Source organism: Macaca mulatta, chromosome 3, assembly GCF_049350105.2.
Source record: "Macaca mulatta isolate MMU2019108-1 chromosome 3, T2T-MMU8v2.0, whole genome shotgun sequence".
NCBI lineage: Eukaryota > Metazoa > Chordata > Mammalia > Primates > Cercopithecidae > Macaca > Macaca mulatta.
In genome coordinates, this window is record NC_133408.1 from 189,462,175 (window position 1) to 189,477,118 (window position 14,944).

The window sequence follows — 14,944 nt, forward strand, 5'->3', positions numbered from 1 at the left end:
CACAGCTTGAAGCTGATACACCAGGTCAAGCACAGCCTACTTCACCTGATTGGTACCCATGCTGCTGACCTATGAGCATGAGAATACATGCTTATTGTTTCATGCAGCCAATTTTGGGATGATTTGTTATGATACATTGTTGTGAAAATAGCCTTGATACTTACACTTGCCTCTCCCCCAACCCCTACTCCCATCAGGTACTGAGTAAGGGAACAGGAGGAGACCTCAGTTGAAGTTCAGGTTGTGGCTACAAGGTAGAAAGCTGCCATTAGACAAGTGAGAAGTGATGGGGGTTCTCTGGGGGAGTGAAGCAGTGAACTCATGGCCTGAAGAGCAGTGTCTAGTCATTTGTGGTAGGGCTGCCAATTTCCATAAGGTGGCTGGGAATGAATACAATTTACAGTGCACTATAGAATCCTTGGGTGTGGCAACACAGGTGAAATATGCTAAGGAGGAATGTCCACCAGGCAAGGGGGTATAGCTCAGGGGTAGAGCATTTGACTGCAGATCAAGAGGTCCCTGGTTCAAATCCGGGTGCCCCCTACTGCCATTTAGCTGTGGGTTCTCTTTTCCTGATGTTAGGCTTGCTTGTCACTCACCACCATCCTTCCTATAGCTTGTGTCAGTTTTCTCAGGTGACTTCATCTTGCTGGCACAAGTCATGGTCAATTCACCAATAACCTGCATGTGTTTCAGAAGTTCTAATTAGCTGCTCTTCTTTGAAGTTTATATTATGGCAGGACAGGCTGAATCAGAGGTCATCCAGTCTGACTTGGCATCAGAATTACTGACAGATCTTATCAAAAATACCGATTACTCGCTAGAAATTCCAATTTAGTAGGACTGAGGAGGAATCAGAGAACTTCTACTTTTGGGGGTCGTTTGGGGCATAATCCCCTGTTAACACCTGTTCTAACATCCAATAATTCTAAGTGGCTGGAAAATTGTTTTGGAACCTACAACAACATGTCATTCTATACAACATCCTGGTGGGAAGCATCAGTGATGTTCAAGCTAGTGCCTGCCTTCAGTCCATCACTGAGGGCATGTGGGGTGCTGGGCTGCAGGCATAGGCAGTGGCCAGGGGTGTAGAGGTGGGAGAGTGTGGGAAAGGTGGGAGAAGTCGGAATGAAGCTGTGGGCATGGTAGGAGGGTGACCAATCGCAATGGCACAGTCAGTCAGGGGTAATGGCAGGCCATGAGTCGAGTGATTACTCGACTCCCTGCATTAAAGTTCAGAATTGAAGCATGTTCAAAGCAACACTAGTTGTTTTTGAGTAAAGCATTTGATTGACAATCCACAGGTCCCTGACTCAAATTCATATGTTCCCTAACTACACTAATTTCTTCCCATACTGACCAGGGTATTCAAATACAGTTTCCTTTCACCTCCTGAGGCCCCTGCAGCTGACTCTTCCTGCAAGGAGGACGAGAGGGTAAGGAGGTCTGTTTGTCCCGTGCTACTCTCTACTTTCCTGCTGCCCCACGTGACCTGCCCAGATCTGCTCTGCAGGCCTGATCAGTCTTATCTTGCTTTTCTTTGGTGAGCACTTCTCTTGTGTTTCCTTTTTTTTTCTTCCTATTCTTCCCCACCTTGTGAACCCTCTGTCCACATTTTGAGGATCCCCAGTTGTGTGAGGCACAGTGGAAGACATGGCTCTGCTTGCGGCCCCCAAAGCTGAAGGAAAAAGCCACTTTCTCTTTGTCTTCCTGGCACTTCTGGCCACCCAGTGCCACCGACTGACATATGCATGAAGACTGAGTGACTTGTAGAGGCAGAGACAGCTTAGCATTCATTCCTGGGCTGGCAGAGCTCAGGAACCGTCTGGCGGCTCCCTAACCAGTGTGACTTCCTGAGAGCCAGGCTGCCTGGGTCTCCTTGGATCCCCACTGCTTCAGAAGCCCGGGCTCCCTGACACATAGACAATGGCCGTCTCATCTGTTTCACTGAACAGAACCAGTTTCTGTAATGATGTACCTAGGCAGATACAAAAATTGCAGCTGAAGAGGGTTGCAGAAAAAGGATCCCAAAGAAAATGGGGTGAGTGTAGGATGGACTTTCTGTCATGATTGGGATTGCAGAAAGTAGAAATCCAGTTGATTGTTTAGGGTTGACAATCTGGGAGCCCAAGGGTCTCAGGGGTAAAGTAACTGAGTAATTGATCACCCGGATTCAAGGCTGCTTACTCACCTGGTAGGTATTCAATGGATGCTTATGGCTGGCGTTCATTCTGATTGGTCAGTGTCTGTGCTGTAGCTGTTGTTAAATATTTCAAGTGTCATTTCTTGGAATAAGTTCCCACTGAAGGACAAAACTTTTAGAGACCAGCTGTTGTTACAGAGCAGTAAAAAGGGCCCAGCCGAGTCTGACGGCATTGGGAAGCTCAAAGACATACAGTGGAAGGCTCAGATGTCTACAATGCCTTTCCAGACACAGATGGAATGTGCAGATGTCCCCACGACTACACCAAAACACTCAGCTCTTGTTGCTGAATAACTGAGATTGCTGAAAAATGAAAAGGCAGAATTGCCAATCTGCAATTCTTCTTGGTTTCACATTTCCCCATCTCTTGTGTTATGAATTGCTACTTCAGTGATAGCTGCAGGGAATTTTTGGAAGATGTCAGGAGAACTTCTTAAACTTGGAAGAAGTTGCTACACTATACTCTCACATTAGCCTTTGTTGGGATATTTTTCTATTCCTGAGATAATGGTGCCAGGGAGGATAAAATGCTTAAGTTCAATGGTTCTCCCTGATTAGTTAACAAGAACACTAGGGAATGAGTTCTACTTACCAAATTCTACCTACGTGTGTGTATATATATATTTCTGTATTTCCAATAATCCAGAAAGTGTTTTTCTAACAGTTAACTCATGTGCACACACACACATTTGATATTTCTCATTTTGAGTGTCTATGGTAGCCTATCCTTTCTCCTTGTTGTCCAAAAATAAGTTGAACTTTGTGATGAGACAGACAGCCTTGGCACTAAGTGTTTCTAGAGTTTATTGGTTTTATTATTTCCAATAAATCAACTTTTGGTTTTATTGCTTTTCTCCGACTGTATGATTGTTTTTTATTCCATTGATTTCTCCTCTGATGTTTGTTATTTCTTTTTAATTTAAGGTTAAATTGTTGGTTTTTTTCTTGATATTTAGATATAAGCATAGATATAATGCTTGTTAAAACTCATACTCTTAGTGGAAGATATAAGAAAAGAAAAAAGACTGAATATCAGTTACCTGATACTCAGTTATCAGTTATCTGATATAAGAAAAATAAGGCTAAATATCAGATAATCTGATCAGTTAAGAGTGTGAGTTTCAGCCGGGTATGGTGGCTCATGCCTGTAATCCTAGCACTTTGGAGGCTGAGGCAGGTGAATCACCTGAGATCAGGAGTTCGAGACCATCTTGGCCAACATGGCGAAACCCTGTCTCTACTAAAAATACAAAAATTAGCCAGGCATAGTGGCACATGCCTGTAATCCCAGCTACTCGGGAGGCTGAGGAAGGAAAATCGCTTGAACCTTGGAGGTGGAGGTTGCAGTGAGACCACACCACTGCACAATGGGAGCGAGACTCCATTTCAAAAAACAAACAAAGAAGAAAGAGCGTGAATTCATGACTTTACCTGTGCCACATGAATTTTGATTTGTTATATCTTTGTTAACATTTGGTTCAAGATACTTTCTAATTTCTATTTTGATCTCTTCTTTTGCTTATAGGTTATTTGGAAGTGTATTGTTTAGCTTCCAAGAGGCTGGGGATTTCCTAGTTATTTCTGTTTCTCGTAACCTAGCCTAATTCAGCCACAATATGGTCCGAAAACATTCTCTATGATTTCAATCCTCAAATTTGTGGCAACTTACTTTATATCACCAAATATTGTTAACTTTGATAAATGTTCTGTGCGCATTAAAAATATAAAATGTGCTATTGTATGGTGCACTGTTCATTATATATCAAATAGGTCATATTTTTTGGTTGTGTTATTCAGATTCTTCATATGCTTACATTTTATTTGCCTGTTCTATTAGCTACAGAAAGAGGTGTGTTAAAATCTGCCACTATGATTGAGGATATGTCTATTTCTATTTTTAGTCCTATCCATTTTTGTTTTATTTATTTTCACACTATATTTTTGGGTGCATTCAGATTTGGGATCATAATAGCTTCCTGCTGGATTGACCTACTTATCATTTTTAAATATCCCCTTTATCTGTAGAAACTCTTACCAAGTTAAAGTCTATTTTGCATCATATTAATATTGCTATACTAGCCTCTTTGGTTATTATTGGTATGGTATATTTTTATTTATACTTTCACTTTCCACTATAAGTGACCTTATGCTTAAGCTTCATCTAAGCAACTTGTAGTGTGGTTTTGTTTTCTCATTCAGTCTGAGAATTTTATATTTTAATTGGAGTTTTAAATACTTTTATATTATTTAAAGTAATTGGGTTATTTACTTTCACCACCGTAAAAATAATGTTTCATGTCACCTGGCTCCCATAATTTCTTTTGGCAAAGCATCTGTTGATTGTAAAATCTGATTTTTTTTTTTCCCTTACAGACCGCTTTTCAGATCTCTCTCCCTCTCTCTCTCTTTTTTTTTTTTTTTTTTGAGACGAAGTCTCATTCTGTCACCCAGGCTGGAGTGCAGTGGCACGATCTTGGCTCACTGCAACCTCCACCTCCTGTGTTCAAGTGATTCTCCTGCCTCAGCCTCCCAAGTAACTGGGATTACAGGCATGTGCGACCAGGCTTGGCTAATTTTTATATTTTTAGTAGAGATGGGGTTTCACCATGTTGGCCAGGCTGGTCTTGAACTCCTGACCTCAAGTGATCCGCCCACCTCAGCCCTACCAAAATGCTAGGATTACAGGTGCAAGCCACTGCGCCCGACCTCTTCCTGTCTCTTTAAAAATCAGTTTTACGATAACATATCTAGACATGGTTTCTTTTGGTTTTGTTAGTATGTTTTGTTTTCTGTCTTTTCCTCCATCACCTACAGACAGCGTTACTGTCCTCCTTTGTTTTTATTTCCTTTTGACTAACTGAATTTCTTAAATAAGTGGGTTGATGTTTTTCATTAGTTTTAGAAAATGTTTGTCAACTATCCTTTCACATCTTGATTTTGCTTCATTCACTTTCTTACCTCCTTTTGGAATTTCAATGATATGTTAAGAACTTTTAACTGTTTCCCATTTATATGCTGTTTTCCTCTTCTTTTCATCCATTATTTACCTTTCTATGCTTTGGTCTAGATATTTTTTCTATTGATTTGTTTTTCTGTTCACTAATCCAGTGGTCCACTGTGACTAACTTTCTGTTAAATGCATGTATTAAAATTTTAATGTTAAATATTATAATTTTTGTTTTAGAATTTCCTTTGAATTTTTTCTTACAAATTAGAATGTGAAATTCTCCACACTTTTCTCACGTTTTTTCTATGTTCCTGTTTTCCTAAATATATTATCAAAGTTATTTTAAATTCTATGATATCTAGATCGCTTGCTTCTACTGTCTGTTTTTCTCTTGGTTTTGTTCATATTTCTCTGACTCTTGATATACCTAGTAATCTTTATTGAATGCCAGACATTGTGTATTAAAAGAACAAAGGCTCTCAATAAAATTATTGTCTACTAGACAAAATTCACCCTCCTCCTCCTCCTCCTCCTCCTTCTCTTCCTGCTCCTCCTGCTCCTCCTCCTCCTCCTTCTTCTGCTTCTGTTTCTTCTTTTTTGAAAGAAGGCAGAGTGGAGGGCTGATGATTTTAAACCAGTAAGGAAATGAGTGGTCTTTCCTGCTAAGAAAAATGAAAATGTAATTTTGGTAATCCTCCTTCCATCTGTGGCTTGTCCCACTTTTTGAGTGTTGCCCTAAGAGGTTTGCAATAAAAAACCTGGCAGGTCTTTGTCTTCTCAACTCTCAAATACAGAGGAATCCACTCTTCTTTTTAGAGAGTTTGGGTTTATATTTCTAGATTCTTGCTTCATGGAGCTTCACAACTCAGTAATTTTCTTGAAGGGTGAAACTAGCTGTGTATTTAAAGGCTCCAAAGTCTCCATTTTTATGCTCCAGCATGGCACAACTGTTACAAGCTCCTCTGGTGTTCATATTTCCTGATACCTGTATGCTGGTGCCAACATTGGGAGCTCAGCCTCTAGTTGGGCTTAGAATTGGCAAGTGTCCCAGAGGAACAGTGGCTGCAGATCCTCAGTGTCAATTCACTACTTTCTTCAGGGCTTTCACTCTCTCCTCGTGTGTTCTTTCCCCTTTCTCTACCCCATGAATTTTCATCTTCTTAGTACCATGAAATTGTTATAAATTCTGTTCTTTTTCCCAGAGATTTTCCTTAATTTTATCATCTCTTGCCCCATATAGTTTTAGAATTCTGAAAATGTCTAGAGGTAAAAAACAGCTATATGTTTAATGTCGCCCAAGTCTACAGTCTTGTCACAGCAACCCTGAGTGACCACCAAAAGTTTCACTGGGTTCCCAGTACTTCAGCAGCAGCCCCAAGCTTGGACCTAAGGCAGATTATCAGCCTGCACCCAAGATTGGAAAATGTTCCCAGCTAAAATGTGACTGCAGTCCATCAACTCACTTCCAAAAGGTTCTTTCCTCTCTGGAATTTTAGTTCTTCTAGTCCTTGCTGCTTCTGCAACTCTCTTGATGCTTCTAAAATGTGAATTGCCTTTTTAAACTGGCTTTTCTAGCTCTCTTTGGCATGACACAAACTCCTTCATCCTATCTGAAAGAAAGTTATACAAATGTGGTTTTAAGAATTATTTTGGGTAGAAATAGGAGAGCAACAAGTGAAAATGTCTGATGATAAAACTGAATTCCTTAGCCTCTATTTCCTTTTTTATTTTTAGGAAAGGAGTAGGATTATTTCTAAGTGAATATAGGAGGACAAAGAGATGGAAAGCCTGATAGGAGACCACCAAGCGACTGGTGATTAGCTGAACTTTTCCCCCAGGAAGAGATTTGGTTCTTAACTCTAAGTTTGGAAGAATAGGCATCAAAATATCAACATTTGTTTAGCTTGTGGCATTAGAGGTAATTTTACTTTTTTCTTGATGCTTATTTGTGTTTCACAAGTTTTTAATCTTTGTGATATGTAATTTTACATATTGTTAAATCCTGTGAGGCACATTAGAGAGATTCAAAGAAGTTATATTATTTATATTGAAAGTATATTTCCTTGATAATCCAAATAATAAATTATTGCCCCAAGAATAAAACACTCCAGGGCAAAACCCCTTTGCAGGGCAACCCCTTTGGGTCCCCTACCTTATATGGGAGCTCTGTTTTCACTCTATTAAATCCTGCAACTGCACACTCTTCTGGTCTGTGTTTGTTACGGCTTGAGCTGAGCTTTTGCTCACCGTCCACCGCTGCTGTTTGCCATCATTGCAGACCCGCCACTGACTTCCACATCTCCGGATCTGGCAGGGTGTCTGCTGTGCTCCTGATCCAGCGAGGTGCCCATTGCCACTCCCGATCGGGCTAAAGGCTCACCATTGTTCCTTCATGGCTAAGTGCCCAGATGCATCCTAATCGAGCTGAACACTACTCGCTGGGTTCCACATTCTCTTCCATGACCCACAGCTTCTAATAGAGCTATAATACTCACCGCATGGCCCAAGGTTCCATTCCTTGGAATCTGTGAGGCCAAGAACCCCAGGTCAGAGAACAAAAGCCTTGCTGCCATCTTGGGAGCAGCCTGCCCCATCTTAGGAGCTCTAAGAACAAAGACCCACCGGTAACATTTGGTGGCCTGTACGGAGATTCTCCAAAGTGGTGAGTAATATCAGACTACTTTTGCTTGCTATTCTATCCTACCCTTCCTTAGAATTGGAGAAAAATGCTGGGCACCTGTCAGGTGGTTAAAAACTATTAGTGTGGCCACTGGACTAAAGACTCAGGTGTGAGGCTTACTGGGAGAAGGCTTTCTAATGAAAGGAATGAGGCACATCCCCCATATATCTCCCAACTTCCTGAGCCCAGCACAAACACATTCCTCCATATTTCTTTCAAACTTCAGAAAAACATCACCTGGGAGATCTCCGATAAGGAATGCTAAATGTAGAATGTTAACCAATTGTAATGCTGTAACCGAGAGGATTACCTTGTTCCCTATAACTTTACATATCCTGTTTACATCGGGCTATAAAAAGCAAGCACTCGCATTGTTCGAGGCCCCTCCTGCATGCTGTGGAATGGAGGGACCAAGTTCGAACTTGTAGTAAAGATCCTTGCCGCTTGGCTTTGACTCTGGACTCTGGTGGTCTTCTTTGGGGAACAAACGGTCTGGGCATAACATCTGGGGGCTCGTCCGGGATTCCCCAAGCCCACCAGACCCCTGGTCAAGGGATCTACTAGGATCGATCTACTGATAGGTGAGCCGGCTGGTCTCCGTTTGTCTGTCTGTGTCTGTTCTGAATCAGAATCTGTGACTCGCGAGGTCTGAAACTGGAGCTGGCTCAGTCCTGGCGGACGCGCTATAGGACAGCCAGCGGAGACCGGTGGGAGATGTCCCCTGGCTCTCGTCTGATCTAGATTGCGATCGGAGCTGCCGGAGCACAATCGCGATCCCAGCAGCTAACTCTGACCCGGGCTTCCGGTGCGTGCTTGCGATCCGAGCTGCCCCAGCGCCATCGGGATCCAAGCGGCTAACTCTGACCCGGGCTTCCGGTGCGGTGCTTGCGATCTGACCTGCCGGAGTGCGATCGCGATCCGAGCGGCTAACTCTGACCCGGGCTTCCGGTGCGCGCTTGTGATCCGAGCTGCCGGAGCGCCATCGCGATCCGAGCGGCTAACTCTGACCTGGGCTTCCGGTGCGTGCTTGCGATCCGAGCTGCCAGAGCACGATCGCGATCCGAGCGGCTAACTCTGACCTGGGCTTCCAGTGCGCGCTTGCGATCGGAGCTGCCGGAGCCCGATAGCGATCCAAGCGGCTAACTCTGACCTGGGCTTCCGGTGCGCACTTGCGATCCGAGCTGCCAGAGCGCGTTTACCATCGGGCAGCAGCTGTCTCTGGCCCGGACTGCCGGGGCGCGCTCGCGATCTAAGCTGCCAGAGCGCATTTGCGATCGGGCAGCAGCTGTCTCTGACCCGGACTGCCGGGGCGCGCTCCCGATCTGAGCTGCCGGAGCGCCTTTGCGATCGGGCAGCAGCTGTCTCTGACCCGGACTGCCGGGGCACGCTCGCGATCTGAGCTGCCGGAGCGCGTTTGCGATCGGGCAGCAGCTGTCTCTGACCCCGGACTGCCGGGGCGCACTCGCGATCTGAGCTGCCAGAGCGTGTTTACCATCGGGCAGCAGCTGTCTCTGACCCTGGACTGCCAAGGCGTGCTCGCGATCTGAGCTGCCGGAGCGCGTTTGCGATAGAGCAGCAGCTGTCTCTGACCCCGGCCTGCCGGGGCGCGCTTGCGATCTAAGCTGCTGGAGCGCGTTTGGGATGGGGCAGCAGCTGTCTCTGACCCTGGACTGCCAGGGCGTGCTCGCGATCTGAGCTGCCGGAGCGTGTTTACGATCGGGCAGCAGCTGTCTCTGACCCGCACTGCCGGGGTGCTCGCGATCTAAGCTGCTGGTGCGCGTTTGCAATCGGGCAGCAGCTGTCTCTGACCCGCACTGCCGGGGCGCACTTGCGACTAAATATTATTAATAAGCCAGATTTCCTTTAAAGGGATTCTAACCCATATTCCTTTACAGGAAAAGACTACAAATTAGTACAGGATGGGTAATACCCAGAGCGCTCCCCTATCTCTCCTTACAAGTAATTTCAAAGATATAAGAGCAAGGGGCCATGATCTTAGTTTGGAAATCAGGAGGGGAAAGCTCATTACCCTATGCCGCTCCGAATGGCCTGCCTTTAATGTGGAGTGGCCACCCTAAGGGACCTTCCGACTTGCTGTCATCACTAGGGTAAAGTCCAAGATTTTCCTACCTGGGCGTGCGGGCCACTTAGAGCAAATCCCATATATCCTCATATGGCAGGACCTTGTTGAGAACCCGCCTCCTTGGCTGTCCCCTTTCCAATTAGCCTCTGAACCCTGTAAGGCACTGGTTGCTCGACCACTAAAATCCAAGCAACCAACTGCCCCTCCCCATCCTGTTCTACCTGTGTGGGGAAACCCCATCCTGTTCTACCTGACAGCGGGGACCCACTGTTCACAGAACCCCCCTCCGTACCCCTCCGGGCCCCAGGCCCCAGCCCCCCGGGCTAAGCCGGGGGAAAGAGCAGGCAGATGGGAGGCGGCCGGCACACAAGGACCCGCTAAGAGTAAAAGTAACTTTGAAGGGCCGGCGGGGTGGACGCAAAGGCGCACTTCGCGGGCTAGCCACCCCCAGCCGCCTGACTCCACAGTGGCTCTACCCCTTCGGGAAATAGGACCCCCAGATGACACGGGAATCCCCAGGCTCCAGTACTGGCCATTCTCTACCAGTGATCTGTATAACTGGAAGACCCAGAGTTCTCGGTTTTCAGACAACCCCAAAGATTTAATGGCTTTACTGGATAATGTCATGTTCACCCACCAGCCCATTTGGGATGATTGTTAGCAGCTCCTCCGAATCTTGTTCACAACGGAAGAGCGAGAAAGAATACAGGCCGGCGTGCGACTACAACACGGCAGAAGGTAGGGGACGGCTACGCCTTTATCGCCAGACTCTAATGGCGGGTCTCTGGGCAGCTGCTCGCAAGCCCACTAATTTGGCTAAAGTATACTCTGTTCTGCAGGGAAAGACAGAGAGCCCAGCTACCTACTTAGAAAGGTTAATGGAAGCTTTTAGACAGTACACCCCCATAGACCCAGAGGCTCCAGGAAGTCAGGCAGCTGTCTTTCGGAAATCAGGCAGCCCCAGACATTAAAAGGAAACTCCAGAAATTAGAAGACTTAGAGGATTGTGGACATACACCCAACTGTGCCAAACCCGTATACCCTCCTGAGTACCCCAAACCCTAAACATCAATGGTACACTGTTTTAGATTTGAAAGATGCTTTCTTCAGTTTGCCTTTAGCCCCTCAGAGCCAAAAGCTCTTCGTCTTCGAGTGAAATGACCCTGGAAGGGGCATAAGTGGCCAACTGACATGGACCAGGCTGCCGCAGGGATTCAAAAACTCTCCTACCCTGTTCGATGAGGCCCTCCATGAAGACCTGGGTAAGTATCGACGTAAACACCCTGAGGTAACTTTACTACAAAATGTTGATGACCTCCTGATTGCTGCTGAGACCCAAGAAGCTTGTATTCAAGGGACCAAGAGTCTCTTACAAGCTCTGGGAAATCTAGGCTACCGAGCCTCGGCAGAGAAAGCTCAAATCTGTAAGCCAGAAGTAACATATCTGGGGTACCTGCTAAAAAGAGGGCAGCGCTGGTTAACAGACGCCTGGAAGCAAACTGTTCTGCAGATTCCCAGGCCACAATCCACCCGACAAGTGAGGGAATTCCTGGGGTCGGCGGGATTTTATAGACTATGGATACCTGGGTTCGCAGAACTGGCTAAACCCTTGTATCAGGCAACACGGGGGCAGCAGCCATTTAATTGGACAGACGAAGCCGAGTCGGCTTTCCAACAGATCAAAACCGCCCTACTCTCTGCGCCTGCACTGGGACTACCTGATGTCACCAAGCCCTTCCACTTATACGTGGATGAGAGTAAAGGTGTCGCCAAGGCAGTAATAACTCAGAATTTAGGCCCCTGGCAGAGGCCAGTTGCCTACCTGTCAAAGAAGTTAGACCCAGTGGCTGCCAGGTGGCCCCCTTGTCTCCGAATGATTGCGGCCACGGCTCTGATGGTACAAGATGCTGATAAACTTGTCATGGGTCAAGAATTGCGGGTCGTTACCCCACATGCCATGGAAGGTGTACTCAAACAGCCACCTAATCGATGGATAAGTAACGCCTGGTTCACCCACTACCAAGGACTACTACTAAATCCTATCAGGATAACCTTCCTGCCCCCAACGACCTTAAACCCTGCCTCGCTGCTGCCCAACCCGGACCTGGACACGCCGCTCCATGATTGCACCGAGATACTAGCTCAGGTGCACGGAGTTGGAGAGGACCTGCAGGACCACCCACTCCCTGACGCTAACCTTGTCTGGTTCACTGATGGGAGCAGCTTCATGCATCAAGGCCAGAGGTACGCTGGAGCGGCAGTGACTTCAGAGACTGAGGTAATCTGGGCGGGACCCCTGCCCCCGGGGACATCGGCCCAGAAGGCTGAACTGATAGCACTCACCCAAGCTCTTACCTTAGGGGCAGGGAAAAAACTGACAGTATATACAGACAGCCGATATGCTTTTGCTACGGCGCACATACACGGGGCCATCTACAGGGAGCAAGGGTTACTAACAGCTGAAGGAAAAGAGAAAAAAAACAAGCAAAAGATCCTAGCCCTGTTAACAGCGCTATGGAAGCCAGAAAAGTTAGCCATTGTGCATTGCCCAGGGCATCAGAAATCAACCACTCCAACTGCTTAAGGCAACTTTCTGGCAGACCAAACTGCAAGAAATGTGGCAAAGGCTCCCAGCCAACTCCTTGCACTCCAGCTCCCTGACCCAGGCCCCCGGGACTTGCCACATTTCCCTGATTATTCAGAACAAGATCTCCAGTGGATTGACAAGCTTCCCCTAAAACAGATCCAGAATAGGCGGTGGACTGATACTAATGACCAAACCATCCTACCAGAAAAATTAGGACAACAAGTGTTAGAACACATCCACCGAACCACCCACCTGGGTGCTCGGCGGATAATAGACCTGATCAGACGCTCTAAGCTCAAATTCAGACATACAGCTGAGATGGCCAGCAACATCGTGGCAAGTTGCAAAGTCTGCCAGCTTAACAACGCCTCCTCCCGGTCCCAGGCTGCAGCGGGAACAAGGCTTAGAGGAACCAGGCCCGGTATCTACTGGGAAGTAGATTTTACTGAAATAAAGCCAGGAAAGTACGGGTATCGGTACTTACTTGTCTTTGTAGATACTTTTTCAGGGTGGACTCAAGCATTTCCAACCAAAAGAGAAACTGCTCAGGTTGTAGCAAAGAAAATTCTGGAAGATATCCTCCCCAGGTATGGCTTCCCCGTCCAGATAGGGTCAGATAATGGGCTGGCCTTCGTCGCTAAGGTAAGTCAGGATTTGGCTTCCATCCTTGGGGCAAATTGGAAACTACATTGCGCTTACAGGCCCCAGAGTTCAGGATAGGTAAAAAAAATAAATCGGACCTTAAAAGAGACCTTAACTAAATTGACTATGGAGACTGGCACTAATTAGGTGGTCCTTCTCCCCTACGCTCTGTTCTGGGCCCGTAATACCCCTTACAGACTGGGCCTTACCCCTTACGAAATCATGTATGGCAGACCCCCACCCCTGGTTCCCAGTCTAAAAGATGATCTGCTCAAATCTGAAACAGAAAATGTCTCTGAACTCTTATTTTCCCTACAAGCCTTGCAGAAAATTCATCAAGAGATCTGGCCCAAGCTGAAGGAACTATATGAGACCGGTCCCCCACCGACACCCCATCCGTACCAGCCGGGAGACTAGGTCCTGGTTAAGCGACACTGACAAGAGACCCTAGAACCCAGGTGAAAAGGACCACTCCAGGTACTCCTGACCACACCCACCGCCCTGAAGGTAAAAGGCATCATGTCGTGGATCCACTACACCCACGTCAAGCCGGTGGACCCAACCTCCGACCTTCTAGGACCAATCACGGCAGCGGCTAAAGCACCGGCCACGTGGACTGTGGACAGAGCTAAGAACAACCCCTTAAAACTCACCCTGCGCCGGCAATATAGCTCACTGCAAACATGCAGTTAGGTAGTTTAGCCCTAACGTTAGCCGCCCTAGTGGCCGCTGAGGAAAACACCAAACCAGCACCTAAACCCCAGTCAGGAAAATTTTCCCTACTGTTTCTCAGGAACCAATTCCAGCCTCTGCAGCATCACTGCAATGCCCCCTAATATCACCTTAAGGGCTCCGCCGGACATATTCTTCTGGTGTAATGGGACATTATCTAAGGACCTATCTAGTCCCTCTGTTACCAACCTACTGTGTCTTCCTGTCACATTAGTTCCCCGGTTGACTCTACTAACTGCTGGCGAGTTCCTAGGGTACACCGGTAACTGGACTAGTACTGCTATTCACCCAGTCCCTAGACCGAGACCTGCACGAGCCATATTTCTCCCCCTCATTGCAGGAATCTCCCTCACCGCATCCCTCATTGCGGCCGGGATGGCGGGGGGAGCCCTAAGTCACACCCTCATAGAAAGCAACAAGTTGTACCAACAATTTGCCGTTGCTATGGAGGAGTCAGCTGAGTCCCTTGCATCCCTTCAGCGGCAGCTCACATCCCTAGCTCAAGTAACCTTGCAGAACCGGAGGGCCCTAGACCTACTCACTGCTAAAAAAGGTGGTACATGTATGTTTCTAAAAGAAGACTGTTGTTTCTACATAAATAAATCAGGGCTTGTAGAAGACCGGGTCCAACAGTTACGCAAGTTAAGCACTGAAGTAAAAACATGGCAGTTTGCTTCAGCTGCAGACCAATGGTGGAATTCCTCTATGTTTTCTCTGTCGGCCCCCTTCCTTGGACCCCTGCTAAGTCTACTATTTCTGCTAACCGTAGGACCTTGTGTTGTTATCAGAATTTTGCAGTTTGTCAGAAAAAGGCTTGACACTGTTCAGCTCATGGTCCTCAGAGCCCAATACCAACCTGTAGACGCTGAAACAGAGTCAGACTTATAAGACCCAAGATTGGCTCTAGAGTTACCTGAAAAGAAAGGGGGAATGAAAGGAATGAGGCACATCCCCCATATATCTCCCAACTTCCTGAGCCCAGCACAAACACATTCCTCCATATTTCTTTCAAACTTCAGAAAAACATCACCTGGGAGATCTCCGATAAGGAATGCTAAATGTAGAATGTT

General features: G+C 46.6%; 1 non-coding gene across 1 annotated transcript; it reads left to right on the plus strand.

The window, feature by feature from the left end:
* The first annotated feature begins 471 nt into the window (after positions 1 to 471).
* Positions 472 to 543, plus strand: TRNAC-GCA (transfer RNA cysteine (anticodon GCA)). The gene has a single exon. It is a non-coding gene; the product is annotated as a tRNA-Cys (tRNA).
* Positions 544 to 14,944: the final 14,401 nt, after the last annotated feature.